The following is a 17,338-nucleotide window of genomic DNA, read 5'->3' as shown; positions in this document are numbered from 1 at the left end:
GATTTTTATTTCAAAAATCTTCAAATTCAACTTTTCACCATCAAAAGCAAAATGGCAATTCTTAGACATGTTTTTGCAAAAATTGTCATGAGACTCAGAAGTAGTTTTGTCTTAAAATGCTGAGATATCACCAAAAACTGGTTACCCAGAATTACCACTATGTAGCTCCTTCCTCCTGGCCCCAGAATCTACTTTTGGGAGAAACAGGCAATAAGAACAACAAAGTTTTATCTTGGGAACTGGTTTTAAAAAATCAGGATGTGATATTATGCAGCAAACGAAAATAACACTATGAAGTTGTAATAATAGAAGAAAAAGCACATTATTGCTTTAATTACAGATAATCATATACAGACACATGGAGACATAGATATTGAAATATATGTGCTTTGACTAATTTTTAAAGGTTCAGAAAAAGGTAAGGAAAACAATCCCAAAATATAAATACTTAATTAAGAATGGTAGAACTATGGGTCATTTAAAAAAAAATTCTTCCCAGTTTTCTCTATGTCCTGTGTAAGTTAATGGACTTAAACCCTAGTTCAAAAATTTTGCATACATTCTACTTAATGTAGTCAATCTTTTTCCTACAACTTCTACAAGATGACCTTTCTTCTACAGCTCTGAAAAAGCAAGTTTAACATTGATAGGAAGCACCTCAGGGACCTGTGTGAAAAACCAGAGTTTTTCAGTGGTAATGAAAATAAAAGTGATTTTTTTACTTAGAAAATCATACAACTATAAAGCTTCCCTTGCTGACATCTGACCACATTTGGATGTTACTTTCATCAGTTCTCCCGAAAACACTTCCTATCACCATCACCCCAGAGCTCCAAAACTAAGTAACTGGGCATTCTGAGATAAGTAATTCTATGTTTATTTTCTTCTCTACCATATGCTACCAAGCCTACTGGCAGTCTCCAGTACAGATTAAGCACACATTATCATATTTTCTTAGCTGGAAATTACCAAAAACTTTGGCAAGTTTATAACAACTGACCAATTAATCATCTCTTGACCTCTCTTAAACCTTAAAACATGATTCTGCAATTTCAAACAAATTGCTAAGTTATTTCAGTCCTAGCTTAAAAGTCCTCCCACAAGACTCCTCCTCTGATCAATTCAAATTGGCTTCATCGCTCTCACTATCTGAGAGCCTATTTTAGCTTCAGGACAACTGCTCAGTAGCTCCTTTGATAACCCGTATGTTCTTTTGTGGTTATGCACTCAGTGTCCAACTCCGTATCACCTGCATAGCAGGGACCTTGTCTATTATGATCACCTTGATAGTGTCAGAATTTATTGAATGAACAAGTGAATGAATCTCTGTCCTACACTCTGTCCCCCTGTCCCTAAAATTAAAGTTTGCATTCAGTGCCTTTGTTGACTTATACATCAAACACTAAATATGACAATTTGAGAATATCATCACTTTTTTGGAGGGAAGTACTGGGGTTTGAATTCAGGGCTTTCTAGCAAGCACTCTACCACTTGAGACATGCCTCCAGAGCTAATTGCTTTAGTTTGTTTAGATATAGTCTCATGCTTTTGCCAGGGCTGGGCTCAGACCATGGGCTACAATCCTCCTACCTATGCCTCCTGAGTAGCTGGGAAGGCATGTGCCATCATGCTCGCCTCCATCACTTATTAACTATGTGGTCTCAGGTGAATTATTTAACATCTCCACTGTATTCTTGCTATTTTTCAATTACTAACATTTGAGTGCAGGTCAGGTGCTAGACTGCATTTTACACAGATCATCTCACTTAATCTTCCTAAGAACAGATACCATTATTATACCTATTTTGCAGATGGGACAACTGAAGCGCCTGTCAAAGGTCATGTATCTGGGAAGTGGAAACTTCTATTCAGACAGCCTCATCCCATAAACTGCATGTTTATCTACAACACCACGCTTTGTCTCCTTGGGCAAACAAAACACCAGACAGAACCAAGGGAAAAAAGATACTTTTCTGAAAATATATGTTCAACATTTATGGTAAGGAGGACACAATATGATCAATTTCAGGACCATAGTAAGGTTGCTAAACCTTATTTCTGCCAAATCCCAAGCTGATTTTGTTTGTTTGTTTGTTTTTCATACTAAAGGTTTAGAGAGTTTAATTGGTCTGACCCAGAAACAAAGGATGCTAAACTTTGGAGTGATAACCACAACTTCAAGCTTCAGTAATTTAAGACTTCATAAAATGATGGCTTAGAAAGTCTATATGTAGACTCCAAATGAAAACTTCATGAGCAAAGCTTTCATTTAGACTCTCCCAAACTTGCTTCTCTGAAAAAATGTCCAGCCAGCCCAGAATGTGGAAACAATTATGAAAATTAAGACATTTGAAAACCACTCAAGCTGCTTTTATTTCTAGCTACATCTTACAAGTTCCTGGCTGGCTTTTTAGTTGGATTTCAAGAATACTCTCTTCTTCCACACAGGAGGAAACACGGCATCGAAGGCAAGGTCAGTTGGTGCTGTGTATGTTTTCTTTTCTTATGGTCCTCAAATGTAGAACAATACTTTTTTTTTTCTAGAAACCCCATCCAGATCGGGTGTTAGGTTAGTTGGTACCTCACCAACAATCTATGCACAAGCAATTGTGTTTATTCCTGAATTCTTTTTAATTATTCATGTTAAGGATGCATGGGAGATTTAAATCTATACCCACCTATAATTCCTGAAGTTCACATTAGCCATTATTTTCAAGGCCTTTGCACTTGACATTCCTTCTGTCCAGAAGCTTCTTCCCCCAGACACCCAGAAGGCTCATTTCTCTACCTCATTCCTGCACAAACATCACTGTACCAGAGATCCTCTCCCTGCCTCTCTAAGAAGCACTCCACCCGGCCAGGCAGCACTTATGCCATTTGCCCTTGATGCCTTCTTGTTTTCTTTACAGCACTCCTCACTGTCTGACACTAAGGAGTTGGGTTCATAGACTCTCTCTCCAACTAGGCGGTAGATTTAGGAATACAGGGATTTTGTGTTGTTATGATACACCTCTAGTACAGGGAACAAGGCCCAACACACGTGTTCTCAATAAATAGTTGTTAATTGTAGTCTAAAGAGCATACGTGACCACTGGCCCCTAACCTTCACCGAAGCTAACCGTTATAACTTTTTTCTTCCTCTGGATACATACTCTCTAATTTGGGTCTTACAACTCTTATTTCCTTGGATAGACTTGACTCCAAGTCCTGCTGGCTGAGGTGTGAGGATGATGTCTGCTATCATGGAACAGCAACTTAACCAGACACAGAAGACAAGTCCTGGTGGTCTGAAGGGCAGTTCTACACAGGTGGCTCCCCTGTGAGTGTGGACACCAGAAACACAACTTCAAAAGACAGGGGGACCCAATGGCCAAAGTGAAAACAATTCAAACAACAAACATAAGAAAGGCCATATGGAATTATAATCCAAAGTATAAAATAAATATTCATGGGTCCATACTAATATAAATAAACGACTGGATTTAAAAAAATCACTGGGAATAAACAGACAAGTCTCCTGGGCAGAACTCCTCATAGATTATACAGATATTCCATTGTAAATGAGGGGAGCATAACTCCTTATTCCTCAAATAGACCTAGTGACTTCACTTAGTGACTCCTTCCAAAGACTACAATAGGGAAGTGGGTGGGGGGAGGCAGTGACTTTTCAGTGGAGAAACCTGATAAGCACTATTTCAGCTAGATGCCAAGCTCAACATCAATAGTTCTGTAGTCTATAATCTTGCTATGACGTGTTAGGGACAGCAACTTACCCTGTGATCCTCCTCCCAAAACCCCAAACTCCAGGCTAATCGTGAGAAAAGCACCAGCCAAATCTCAAGTGAAGTACTCTTTAAAACTGCTAAGGTCGTCAAAAACAAGAAAAATCTGAGAAACTATGACAGCCAAGACGAGTCTAAGGGGATATAATGACCGAACATAATGGCATCCTTGATGGGACAAAGGACACTGGGTAAAAAAAAAAAAAAAAAGCTGAGGAAATCTGACTAAAGTATACAGGAAGGCAGACATGGAAACATACAGAACTAAATAAAAGAGTGACACATGGACTTTGGATGACCAGCAAATTCCCTTAGTTTATTCGAATGCAGTATTAATTTTTAATTGTGTTTACTTAATGTATTGTGAAATTTTAATCTCTGTTTAACTCATTAGGTCGGAAAGATGAGCCACAAATGTCCTTTGACCCTCATAAAAGTAGAGATGCTGGACAAAACTCTTAAAATGAATATTTATGTATAATAAATGACTAAAGTATAGACTTTAGTTAAAAATAATACATCCATATCAGTTCATTCATAATAATAAATGCACCACAAAAATGTAAGATTTAATAATGGAGGATACTGTGTGCAGGAGGGGCTATAACATAGGAACTGTACTACTATCTGTTTGATTTTCCTGCAACTATAAAACTATCCTATAAACAAACATTTTTTAAATTTAAAAAAAAAGCGAGGGTGTAACCAACTCTATTATACTGCAATAATTTCAAAATAAATAACATTCCTGTTTCATAAGCAGTTATTTTACTCTTTGCTGTGGTAAAGTAAACAGAGGAGCAGTAATTTGATGCAGATTAAACATAAAGGATATAATCCAAAATAGAATATTAGAAGCCTCTAATAATCTAGGAGAAAGTCAGTATGTGTACTTTGTGGGTGGTCAGTAAAGGTAGTGCTGTTACTAATCTGCTTCCTTATCTTATTACACTGTATCACTTCTCTTGAGAAAGCTTCAACTTTGCTAAAGTTTGGTGACTCATTTTCTTAAAAGCGAATCTTAAACTCAGGCATCTAAACTTACTCAGAGCTTCTGTTCGTCACTATACAAAGTCTCTACAATTCTCTACACCCATCAGCAAAAATTCCAAGAGGAGCAGCCACAGAGGAGAGGCAAGGACTCATTTGGTGTGCTTGGGAAAACACCTAATGAAATGAGAAACTTGAGGTCTTAGGTCATCTTCAGCTCAGAGATGGTGGTGACATGTGGGGCAGAATAAACAGGCCATGGTGTCTGAGCACATCTATGAGCCCTGCAGGCAGGGCAGACAGCCTGTGACATGTCAGCTAGCTCACCTACTCCCTTCTCTCCCATAGAGTGGGTGGGTTTATAGTATGTGGTATACACACATAGCTTCTCCTCTAGGACTTGTTTAATAAACAACTATAATCAAAGGTATTGTTCCCCGGATGTTCCTGATGACTGAAGAATGTCTTAAGCCCCTTGATTAAACAGGAAGGCAGACATGGAAACATGCAGAACTAAATAAAAGACGACATATGGACTTCATGTGACCAGCAAATTCTCTGACTTAGTTCATCCAAACATAATATAAATTTTAATTGCACTTACTTAATTTATTATAAAATTTTAATCTTTGTCTTAATTCACTAAGCTAGAAAGATGAGATACACATGTCCTTTGACCCTCATAAAAGTAGAGATGTTAGTCAAAATTCTTAAAATGAATATTTATATATAATGTAACTCTATGTCCTATGATATACCAAATAATCCTTAGACCATTGAGTAATAACATTTCAGTAGTTCAAATGTTTGAAGGAGTCAAGAATGTCAAAATTTAATGTGTGGACAGTCATAGTTGAAAGAAATATTTTTCTTGTCCAAAGAACTTTGTCATCTGTAAAAATATATTTTGGAAAATTTCAAAGTGCTTGATTAGAACAAATAACTTCCCATGGAAAGAAAATTATATTTCTTTATACTGTGAAATTTACAACACACAAAACTGTTACCCAAACTATTCCTCCTAATCTAGCTTTGATATTGACGACCCTTGCTCACTCCATTGAGTGACCTATCTCCTGCCTCCAGTCCTGAGGAGGGCATTCAGAAGTCTCTTGCTCTATAGGCTCATTCCAAGTAAACTTTAAAAAATGTTTTTAATTAGAAAGAATTTCTCTAACAAAACTCTGTGGCCTGCAGCCTGGATGGAAAATGGTAGATGATTGTTAGACCCTGGTGACACAAACCAGATGTAATCTTTAAGTAGATAAAGAAGCTTGAGGATCAGAGCACTGAGAAGAGGGCTCAGAAATAAGCTCCCCCTGTTCTATCAACTGCCTCATCCTAGTGCTGCGTACTTAGCCTCTGCTCTCCCACCTGCTCCTTCCAATCAGAATCCAGTCAAAATCCTCAGATTCTGCAATATGTAAGTCTTCTCTATGTCTATGTCCACCTTTACCAACAGACCATGAGATTCTTAGGGGGAGAGCAGTCATGTTTGTGAACCTAATGCTCAGTGCAGAAGCTTGTAGTACAGGAACAACAAATGCTTAGTCAATGTGTTAGCTGGCTGAATGGAAGTAAAGGAGCTGGAAATCTGATCACATTGTGCTGAATGATGCTTGGGTAATGCATAAGTAGAAAGAAAGTGTAGGCTGTTCTTTAAATTTTTGACTGAGAAATACTTGGCACCTCTCCTCTGGCATTCAACACACTTTATTAAATATTTATTTATCTCAACCTCACTTCTAAATTTGTTGGAAGCAGAGCTGGTAGCCTTCTGTCTCCCTGGTCTTAGAAATACAAACACAGAATTGGGCTTGTAATAGGCACACATTTTTTTATGGTGCATTCAATCTGATTTTCCAAATCCTGCTTCTAGTCCTACTTTTCTTTGGTCTCCTAATGACAATAATGCCTTTTGCTAACAATAGTTACTTCTTTCTCAAAACTCCACTCCCTCGGCCTCTGTGACTGGACTCTCCTGGGTCTTTTCCCACTGTCCTTTGTATTCATGTCTCTTGTTCTTCTGCCAGCCTTGAACAGTAAACAGTACTAGACTTGGTTCCCAGCCCTCTCTTCTTTTGCCTTTAAACTATCTTTCACCAAAAATACCATTGCTTAAATTATTTCCACAGTGTGGATGACCCCAAACAATCCCCCCCAACCCCTGACATCTCTTACACCTCTGTCACTCATGCAAGTCAGAAACCCAAGGTGCTTGGAGTTAGCTCCAAGCTAACTGTTCTAAATAAGAAGAGAGTCCTCATGTCCAGCACATACAGTGTCAGGAATTTTCAACCTCCCTCAGCTCAGTGATGGATGGAAATGATGGACCACAATAAAGAATAAGGTTTCAGCCATAGGGGCTGCAATAGGGCGGCTGTAACCCCCAGTTGTTTGTAGGACAGCATTCGCAGGTTGGCGGGGTGGTTGGAAATGGAGAGCTTCTGTCCAGCTCACACTGGCTAGGACTTTTGTTTTCCCTTTCTCTGGTGTTTTGCTGAGGTTCAGGGTTGACTATTGCAACCACTGTGCCTTATGCTCTTTGTGCTGACTTGTACAAGTAAAACAATTTACTTCTTTGAACCTCAGTTTCTTTTGTGGTAAAGTGGGGACAAGATCTAATTTAGGCTATTGAGAGGAAGTGAATGCCATAGCAATTGGAAAGCTCTAGTCCACTCCTTGGTCTAGACAAGAAAGTCCAGTGAGCTCCAGGCTGAGCCTGTTCCCAAGGCAGGGATGGAAGGCTGGGTGGGCTCAACAGAGATTACTGGGAAGAGGAGACCAAAGGAGGAATCATTTCCCTCAGATGGGGTGGGTCACCAGAATAACAACCCCAAAGCCAAGGCCTTCTTTCCTTTCCCACCTTGTTCAGAATCAGTAGCTGGTGTTTTTCCAATACAACTGAATATTTAGTGCCAGATGAATATGTATAATCAGGAAAGAAGGGCTTAACCTGCTCAGCCAAAAACTTGGTGTTTAACATTCTAACTGCACATGGTTCCTAACTTATGATGGCATGACTTATGGTTTTTTTGACATTATAATGGTGCAAAAGTGATACACTTCCAGTAGAAAACATAGTATGAATTTTGATCTTTTTCCAGTCTAACAATATATAGCATGATCCTCTCTCTCAATGCGTTGAACCACAGCTCCCAGTCAGTCATGCAATCATGAGGGCATCAGCCCATATTTCACAGCGTACTGTGTTGCTAACCTATGATGTTCAGTAGGCAAGGTGTATTAGCTGTGTTTTCAACCTAGGATATTCTCTAGTTACTATGGGTTTATCAAGACATAAGCCACTGGAAGTTAAGAGTTGTACATTACTACATTTCCTCTAGACCACTCTACTGGTAGCTTAAAGTGGCCAATCAGGATACACTCATTGGTGTACCACCCAACAACCTTTGGAGTAAGCTCACATCACTTTCCTCATCTGATCCTGTGGTGAGACGGTCAGGGGGGATTGCTCTCTTCACAAAGAGACTGATTCACTCTGACCAGCTCCTCTCCTTCTGGCCCAGGGCTCTTTTTACTATACCTGACCATTGCAGCCTCTTTTTGGTAGCCAGTTCTCTGCTCCCATGAGAAATGAAATATGTGGAATTGTTCTGCTAATGAGAATAATGCCTTTTGCAAACTTTTACTGACTCTAGAAGAAGCATAATATGATTGTGGTAAATATCAATAAAAACTTGTAAGTGCCTCTCTCCATAAAATTTCTGATGAAAGTTTATCAGGGGAAAGTCCATGTAATTAAATGAAAATGTCAAGATGAAACACTAAATACATTACAGAAAATAGCAATGATTAGTCTAATTGTTTCAGAAAAAACACAGAAAAGAAGCAGCCTGGTTTACATCTATCTAGCACCACGTACCTTTTTCTAAAGTATTTGACTTTCTTCCTCAATAAAACAGTCTATCATCTTATCAAGGGTATACACTTCAATTATCTGGCTATAAGAAATTTGGGTGGAAATAAACTAAGAAAGACTAGTAATGACCAGGTAGCAACCCAAGAAAATTTACCATTGCTAGCTGTCATTCCTTTAATTTCCCTCTCTTGGATGTTCCTGACATTTGTACTTATAGAGAGTTGATGTAAAGGACAAGTTCCACTGATCCTGTTATGGTAGAGACTATCCAATTTCTGCCCTGTCAGTTAACACTTCCTTACTGTTCAAGATAAGCAATGCAAAGACAGAGATGTGCAAAGACATTTAAAAGGATATAAAAATGCCCTCACAAAGGTCATGATCTATAATAATGGGTTACACAAATAGCTCATCCTGCCCTCCTCCCAAAGACACCTGGCACTATCTAGAGACACTTAACGACAGTCACAAGTTGGGGAGCAGCTGCATCTCCTGGGTAGAAACTAGATATGCTGCTACCCCTGCCACAATTCACACACTCAGCGTGCACACAAGAAATCAGCATTGCCAAAGCTGAAAAATGCAGGTGAAATGAGACATAGGAGTAAAAGACAGGGAGTAAGTATGGTAAGAGCTGAAATAGTGAACGAAGGGAAGTGCTGTCAGATTGACATCACCTAAACAAGCGAGTAACACTCATGGTTGACAAGGATGTAGAGAAAATGCACCTTCATAAAATGTTGGTGGGGATGTAAACTTTTGAGGAAGGCAATATGCCAATGCATATCAAAATGTGCATTTTAAAATATATATACTCTTTCTATTTTTACTTTCCTTCCTTTACCATCTTCTCTTCCTTTCCTTCTCTTTTCCCCCTTTCCCAGATCAGAGCAGTCAACACATGGCTGAGAAGGCAGTACGATACAGTGGAGTGTGGGCAAGTGCACAGTCACAGGCTGTGGTTGGGAGCCATGCAGAGCGGTGACCTGGAGGGACCACAGGCTGATGAAGAAGCTGCACAGGGAGGGACGCAGGCTACCAGGCCTGGAAGCCAAGGACAAAAGGCGCAGAGCAGGCAGGGTGGCCTTCATGACAGGGAGATTGGTACCTTTCAGGCAACAAGTAAAAATATTGAAGATAACAGAATTTGGCTTTCTAACTGCCAGAAAAGGCATGCACAAATAAATAAAGGGAAAAGAACAGAAAGATCCCAGGGTGTTGAAGCTGGAGGTATGAAATGCTTGATTTTATAACACATGCCTGCTGTAGAAAAATTTATAAATGTGTATATGTGTGCATATATACATGTATTTATTTGTTTGTTTACTTATTTCCTAGCTGTCTTCTGAACAATCTAGAAGCAATGATACCTAGTAACAATGGGCTTATCAGTCCTCTGTATCTTAGTGTCTTCATTCCATACTCATGTTGCAACATTGAGTTTCTAGATTCCTGCATCCTATATAACTACAATTTTTCACCTTTCGATCTGTATCTTCCCTTTTCCCCTGTTCCCCTCCACTGTGCTAAACTATTGAGGACTATTGTTAAGATATTGTATTGTATACTGGTAATTTTCCAAGAAAGCAGATTTTTAGGTAACTCTACATGTACACACACACACACAAACACACACAGAGAGAAACTACCTGAGATGAGGGGGTATATTAATTTGCTTAACTGTAATAATCATTTCACTGTGTGTGTGTATATATATATGTATGTATGTATTAGATATAAAAATAATTATCTCAAAACATCATGTCATACTCCTTAAACATGCACAATTGTAGAAAGAAAACCAGGCCATTCTCTAAAAGGGAGGGTGAACTAAGTTAGAGAAAGTATAGGAAGAACCTAGAAAATCCTATGGTGTCAGAAAATAAAGGAATGCTTGATAAGTGTAGGCATGTGTCAAAAGAACACAGGAGCAAGCCTCACAAAGTTCCCACTGGCCAGACTGAAGACAGTTTGAGCATCAACATAAATAATGATCATAAAAGACTTAAATCTATTGAATACAACAGAAACCCCTGAATATTTCCTAATATAAGTGAATAAAAACATGAAAACTCAGTTCTCTTTTATAGTAGAATGCCAACTAATATATGTAGAAAGAGTAACGGAAGTAACGAATCACACTTTGGGAACTTTCACAGCCAGGGCTGACTCTTGGCAGAAATCATTAATAAAAGGTGAGTCTGTGGGTGGAGGTTCAATAAGGAACAAGCCTAACATGACCAGAATACTTCCCCACAAACACCAATAAATTTCAAAGGAAAAAATTATTGGATTTAAGGTGGGAAGATCTGGCAGACACGAGTGTAACAAGGTGTCCCAGTGGTGGGATGGACTGGCATCACGCTCCCTTATTGTGAGGAACTGAGAAGAGCAGAATTCAATTCTGCAACATTCCTGCTGATACTTCAGACCTGAGTCTGGTTCTGAGGAAACACCCAACGAGCCAGGTTGAAAGTCATCTTACAGGATGTAAGACCTATACTCCAAGACCTGAGCAACTGTGAGGACTTTAGGAATAAGGAAAGTCTACAGAGCCATTTCAGAAGTGATGAGATGCACCATGAATTCCAGATCACTTATGGCAAAAGACAGTTGGGGGACAACTGATTAAACATTAATGAGCTCTCTGGATTGGATGGTAGTTTGGAGCCCATGTCTATTTCCTGATTTGGTGGGTCATACACTGGTCATATGTGCTTGCTCTTGTTAATGAAGAAGAAGGAGGAGGAAAGGAAAGAAGGAAAGAAGGAAGGAAGGAAGGAAGGAAGGAAGGAAGGAAAATACTGGAATGTTCAAGAGTAGTGGAGAATAATACCTACAATTTGTTCTCAAAATATTCAGAATAAGTACTAATTATGTATTATGTATTGTATGTTATGTATGTAATATATATATACAAAGAGACAGAGAGAGAGAGAAAGAGAAAGAGAGAGAGAGACTTTGATACTAATTCCTAATGCCATAGGGACATAGAAAAACATTATATAATTACCCCTTGGTATCTTCAGGGGATTGGTTTTGGGACTGCTGTGGATTTTACCAAACTCCATGGATGCTTAATTCTGTTACATAAAATGCCATAATAACCTGTGCGATCCTTCTGAATACTTTAGATCATTTCTAGATAATACCAAACACAATGTAAATGCTATATAAATAGTTATAAGTGTATTCTTAGGGAATAATGACAAGAAAAAGGATTGCTACATATTCAGTGTTGGTGCATTGTTTTCTCTGAATGTTTGGGATCCATGGTTGGTTTAATCTTCAAATGTGGGACTCGTGGAAACAAAGGTTAGACTACTCATTTTCTTTTTGTCAGACTCATATGGTAATTTTTGTGCAGAGAAAGAATCCCCAATCAGAAGGCTGACGTTAAAAACATCAAGCAATCAGGAGGCAAATGATCTGTTGACGTTCTCCCAATAGACCATAAATATCTGACTCCTTGCTTTGGCTTTCAAAAAGTAGTCACTACCAATGCCTGTGGGTCGTTGTCACTGCCCACCTTTGACTAACACAGTCCAAGTCTGTGTGGGCCAGCTCCAGAATTTCCACAGAGGGTGGGATTTGCAGCAAACTGGCTTAAAGGAAAGACCAGGGGCTTGCCTTAAACCTTCATTCACAAAGCAAGTACACCACTTCTATCTCTACTGCATATGATCATACCCTTTGGGTAAAGGGTGTGATCATGGAGGGGCTAATGTGCCCATCAACAACCCTGCTACCTGCCAAGCCAACCCTTGTCAACACCTCAAATTTGCACATGACTGAGTCAAGGCAAGGCGTAGTAGAACCTCCAGGCTAACGTCCCAGGAAACAGTGACAACTTGGACTAGCTGATGAGTAATTAGATCAGTAATTTTAGGAAGGGTGGGGCAGGCTGTACCGAGAAGGGTACTTTCTCAAGTGGCATGCAGTCTGGCCCAGCCTGAAGTGTATGAATGATTCACATCTGAGGCATGGGAGTTGGTGATGTCATGGGTAAGGGAGGAGTTCAAGGCTGTATGTGGACAGAACAGGAGCTTGGGGTCAAGTGCTGCACAGGCCAAGCCAGTAGGGGAAGAGGGAAGAGGAATAAAGCAGAGGACATGAACCTAGAGGGGTGGTGACAAGGGGTTGGGTACAACCCAGGATGTCAAAACCTTTCTAGTCTCATGGTCAGGCTAAGACCAACACATACCTTTCAGACTAAATGAAGTAATTAAATTGTCTTGGGCAGAGGGGAGGGGAGTGCTGGACTTTAAGACCCAAGTAAGCAAGAAGGTAGAGAGAGGGAGGAGCTACAGGTGGCCCCAACTCCACGTCCACTCTCTTCCTGACCTACTGGCAGGTCAGCTGACTCTCTGGTTTTGTTCACTAAGCACAGCGGTCTAGGTAATTGTAAGAAGGATTTAAAGCTTCTTTGGAACTCTGCCCTGTGCCTTCGATCACATAGTGTTAGGTAACCTCAGTCCTGAAATTAATCTTTCTCTCATATTCCACACAGAGCAGTTTCTCAACCTCTGACTACTATCTCTTCCTTGAGGCCTAGTATGACTACAAAGGACAGGAGAGAACGAGGTGGATGAACTGCAGCAATGTCTTATTGATACACAGGACATCTGCCTGAGCATCCTCCACCCTCACATAGCCATTGTTAAGTGGGCCTGTGTGGGATGGCCCACATCAGGAAGCCCTCCCACTAAAATTCCAACATCTATATGGCCCTTCACAGGGTACAAAGTTCTGTCAAGTACGTAACTTAATGGGACCCATCAATAACTCCTGCAGAACTGGGGACAGTGGTACACGCCTATAATCTCAGGACTCAGGAGGCTGAGACAGGCAAGTTTGAAACCAGGTGGGCTACATAATGAGTTCAAGATCAGGCCAACTACGTAGTGTATTTCAAAACACTTAGGAAGGAAGGAAGAGAAAGAAAGAAAGAAAGAAGAAGGAAGGAAGAAGAGAGAGAGGGAGGGAGGGAGGGAGGGAGGGAGGGAAGGAAGGAAAGAAGGTAGAAAAAGAAAAAAAAACTCATACAGGTAGGCAGAAAAAGAATTATTATCCCCATTATGTAAATGGAAAAACTGCTTCAAGGGTGAAAAGTAATATATTTAAAGTCACAGGAGCTCACATTGGAAGCCAGACTCCTGTGCTCCAAATGTCTCTAGGCCATCATCTGTAAAAAGCACACAAACTCTCAGCTCTTGCACAGACACTCTCACAAGCATCTCTCCCATCCATTGCAGGCCTGAGCTCCAGGAAATGCCTCCACTTGCATATAAATTCCAAGACAGAGGACACAAAATCCTCAAGGCCAGAGAGGAGGTGGCTCGGTACCTGCAAGAAATGCAAAAGGTTTGTGGCCAGGAAACAGGACAGCTCTTAAGTCAAGGGTGCATAACAACTCTAAGTCACCCATAGCTTGGGAATCTACCTTTGTGCACTCATTGCTGGAACAATATACATTTGCATCCTGGTTTACACAATTGTTAATACTTCAACATTTACCTAGAAGGAATGAGAGCAACTGCCATTTGAGTACTTCCTGTATATCAGAGACCCTGTTAAATGCTTTCTCTTTTAATCTTGGGAAGTGGATACACTTGTCATTTCTACAGATGAGGAAATTAAGGCCAAGGTGAAACAATGTGCCCAAGGTCACAAGGCCGGCTGGAACAAAGGCTAGTCTCACTGCAAAGCCTTGTCTTCCCTCTGTCCTGCACTGATAATGCCTTGAGCCTGGTTTCTGCCATTTAGAAACTTGCAATCACACTCAGCCACTCTGTTGGGTATAATCACAGGTCAGAAAGCGTTTGAACTAATGTATACTCAAAGGAGAATGGCTAATGGGTAATTTGACTTATAGGAATTCCCACTTGAGTTATACTGATTCCCCTTGCTCCAGCCCAAAGAAATAAGAGGTTGGCTTAAGTTATGGCTGATTCCCACCCCCCAGCAGGAATCTGGCACACTCAAAGGAGAAGCAGCCAACCTGAGGCGTGAGTGTTCAACTGTTTTACAGTGTGTGCCTCAGTTGCTACCTGGCTACAACACTGTGTACGTGTGTTTCTCTGTGTTTTGAAAAATGAGACAAAAGTTAACATGTAGCATCTCCAGTAAGTGCTGATAAACATGCAAAAAATTCATATATTTAATGTTTTCATTCATAGAAAATGCATGCAGATCTGTTCTATCAGCCATCTGGTAAAACAGCCAGACACCTAACAGAGATGTGATCAGATTCAGAATCTTGTAGTTGGTGGATGCCTTGGCGAGATTTGTAACTAAATCAGAGCTTCAAAGTTTTGAATTGTAAAGACAAAAAAGAGAAATAGGAAAACATTCCAAAATGATCTATTTTACTAGTTAGATGGGGTGACAATCAATACAAGTGTTGTACAGATGGTTGGATGTCCAGGTCCTTACATAGCACTGGGTGCGTACAGTCCCAAGGCTTTCCAAGAGAGAGCTCTGGAAGCTTATCACCAGTACACAATCCCCACTGGCAAGGCTTGGTTGCTGGACTCTTTAGAATGGCCCTTTGTTTAGATAAGTATGTTTTTAACAGAGCCAAGGTTGTGTGTTTCTAACTATCACTTGTGGACAAAAAAGAGAAAATTTCTATTCACTGGACTTAGACCACCACACAACTTTGATGCACTGTCTCATGGGAAGCAGGGCTAGCAACTTTTGATAATTCACAGGAAAGCCCCAAAATGCTCCTTAGTAATGCACTGCTCATGCATTAATGAAATGGCAAGCATGCATGGAATTGTCACCTACATGCAAAGACGACATGTCTGTGACTGAAGTTCACTTTACTCTCCAACTTAGAAAAGACAAGTAGGAACGTTGAGCAGGCCCTTTACTTCTAAAGTGACATTCCAAGACCAGGTAATGAAGAGGGAAAAAAGTGTTCCAATGACAATAACACATTAAGGGGGAAACATTTTGTCAAAATTACTAAGTTAAGAAAAAAAAACTGACTTACAAAAAAATTGCTTTGGGGAGCCTTTATAATGATTACATTCATAAGACTAAATTGTTGCCAATATTCAGTCACTTCTCAAATTACATGCTTGAGAAATTTCTAAGCAATTTTGGGTAGCTGCAACTTGCTGACAGAAGGCAATAAAGTAACAGTGCTACAAAACAAAGCACTTTTGTCGCACCCCGGGGACTTCCACTTACACGTCCAGCACAACTCCGATCAGCGTTACAAGCGCGTTAATAATCACTTTGCCCCAATCTTTACACGGCTGTGCGTGGCTCAAGCTTTCTCATCGGACACATCATCGCACCGCACGGGGGTAGTGAAAGCTGAAAAATGCCACCTCTCTAGGCCCCACGGGGGAACCTGAGTTTGTCACCTCCGAAAAGCAGCACCTGTGCCGGGCGCAGAGTGCGCGGCGCTCTCTGCATCTCTGCCAAGGCGACACAACACAACCCCGGCTTTTGCATCCCCATAGCTTTTTGCTCCCATTAAAACTAAAGTGAGGAAGGGAAAGATGCGCCACACACCCGCCGGGAAAGTTCTGTCCCCGGATTTTGGAGTGGATTGGGGCCCACGCTGCAAGCCGTGGGCTGGGGCCGGTGGAGAGCCCTGCGCCCCGCGTGGAGAGCCCGCCGCGGCTCTGTCCGCCCCCAGCGTCCCGCACCGCACCTCACTCACCGCTCACGCTCGCCCGCGCCGCCGAGCCCGGGAGCCGGGGTCCCTGCGGCTGCCGCATGCCCTCGGGGCCCGAGCGCGACGCGACGGGGCCACCAGGTACCTGGCTCCGGCCGGGCGCGGAGGAGCAGCGGACAACACGGTGGCCGAGCACCTCCTCTCCAGCGGCCGCGGCGACGCGCCCGGAACCCAAGCAAACTTTGGCGGAGCGAGGGAGGGGATGGAGGGACCCGCCGCCCCGCCCGGCCCCGCCTCGCCGGGCGCGTCCAGTGTTCCCACGGAGAGCGCCCCCCACTGGCCAGGCCTCCATCCCCACGCGCGGGGGCTGCGGGAGCCCCGGAACAGCTCTTTTGCAGAGGCCGCTCTGGCCTGGGACTTCGTCCCCGGGAGGCTGGCTAGCCCCGAGGCAGGGAGCGCTCCCACTAAGGAATGCTAGCACCGCGGGCCCTACAGGGTCATACTTCGGAGGGAGCTTCTGCTCCCCCCGCCCCGCGGGGGAACAAGGGACATTTGTTTTGTGGCTTGGGGGTGGCAGGACGCACATCTCACAGCCACCACCTGTAGGAGGCAGGCTTCCTGCCAGGGCAGGGCTTGATACTAAGCTATGTGAGGTGCAGGCAACCCCCAGAAGTCAAGAATGTGCATCTGGCCTGGAACCTATCCTAGCCAGAAACATATGTAAGCTGCTTGTAAGAGGCTTCTTGGCCTTCTAGGATAAATAGTCCTGGACATGACTGCTTTCAAAGCGTTGGTTGACCCACTTTTTGGAAAGAAGAAAGATGCAAAGTAAAGCAAATGTCATAAAAGCTTAGTTCTCGCTCGCTGGACTGCAAAACAACATGAAGGAAGTTTTGCAAGGTGAGAAGTTCTTGCCACTCTCATGCCTCAAACCTTCTTGTAGCCCCTGACCACTCATTCATTCATTCATTCATGTTGCATGTTCAGCACTGATATTGGGACCTTCTGTGTCCCCATAAGAAACCACATCCTAGAAAACAACGTGTC

The 17,338-nt window shown here is 41.8% G+C and overlaps 1 protein-coding gene across 4 annotated transcripts in view; it reads right to left on the bottom strand.

The window, feature by feature from the left end:
- Lpar3 (lysophosphatidic acid receptor 3) overlaps window positions 1–16,557 on the bottom strand; it is a 59,969-nt gene extending 43,412 nt beyond the window's left edge. For 2 of the 4 annotated variants that reach the window (XM_074079571.1, XM_074079572.1), the window contains exon 1: window positions 16,437–16,557. The gene's annotated coding sequence lies outside the window, so the exon portion shown is untranslated. Of the gene's footprint in view, window positions 1–16,327 lie in introns of all 4 variants that reach the window. The other 2 variants (XM_074079573.1, XM_020184075.2) reach the window with 2 other exon arrangements.
- Between the last annotated feature and the right edge of the window lie 781 nt (window positions 16,558–17,338).

The sequence above is a fragment of the Castor canadensis genome, chromosome 7, assembly GCF_047511655.1.
Source record: "Castor canadensis chromosome 7, mCasCan1.hap1v2, whole genome shotgun sequence".
In the NCBI taxonomy this organism is placed as follows: Eukaryota; Metazoa; Chordata; class Mammalia; order Rodentia; family Castoridae; genus Castor; species Castor canadensis.
This window is presented reverse-complemented; position numbering and strand designations above follow the sequence as displayed.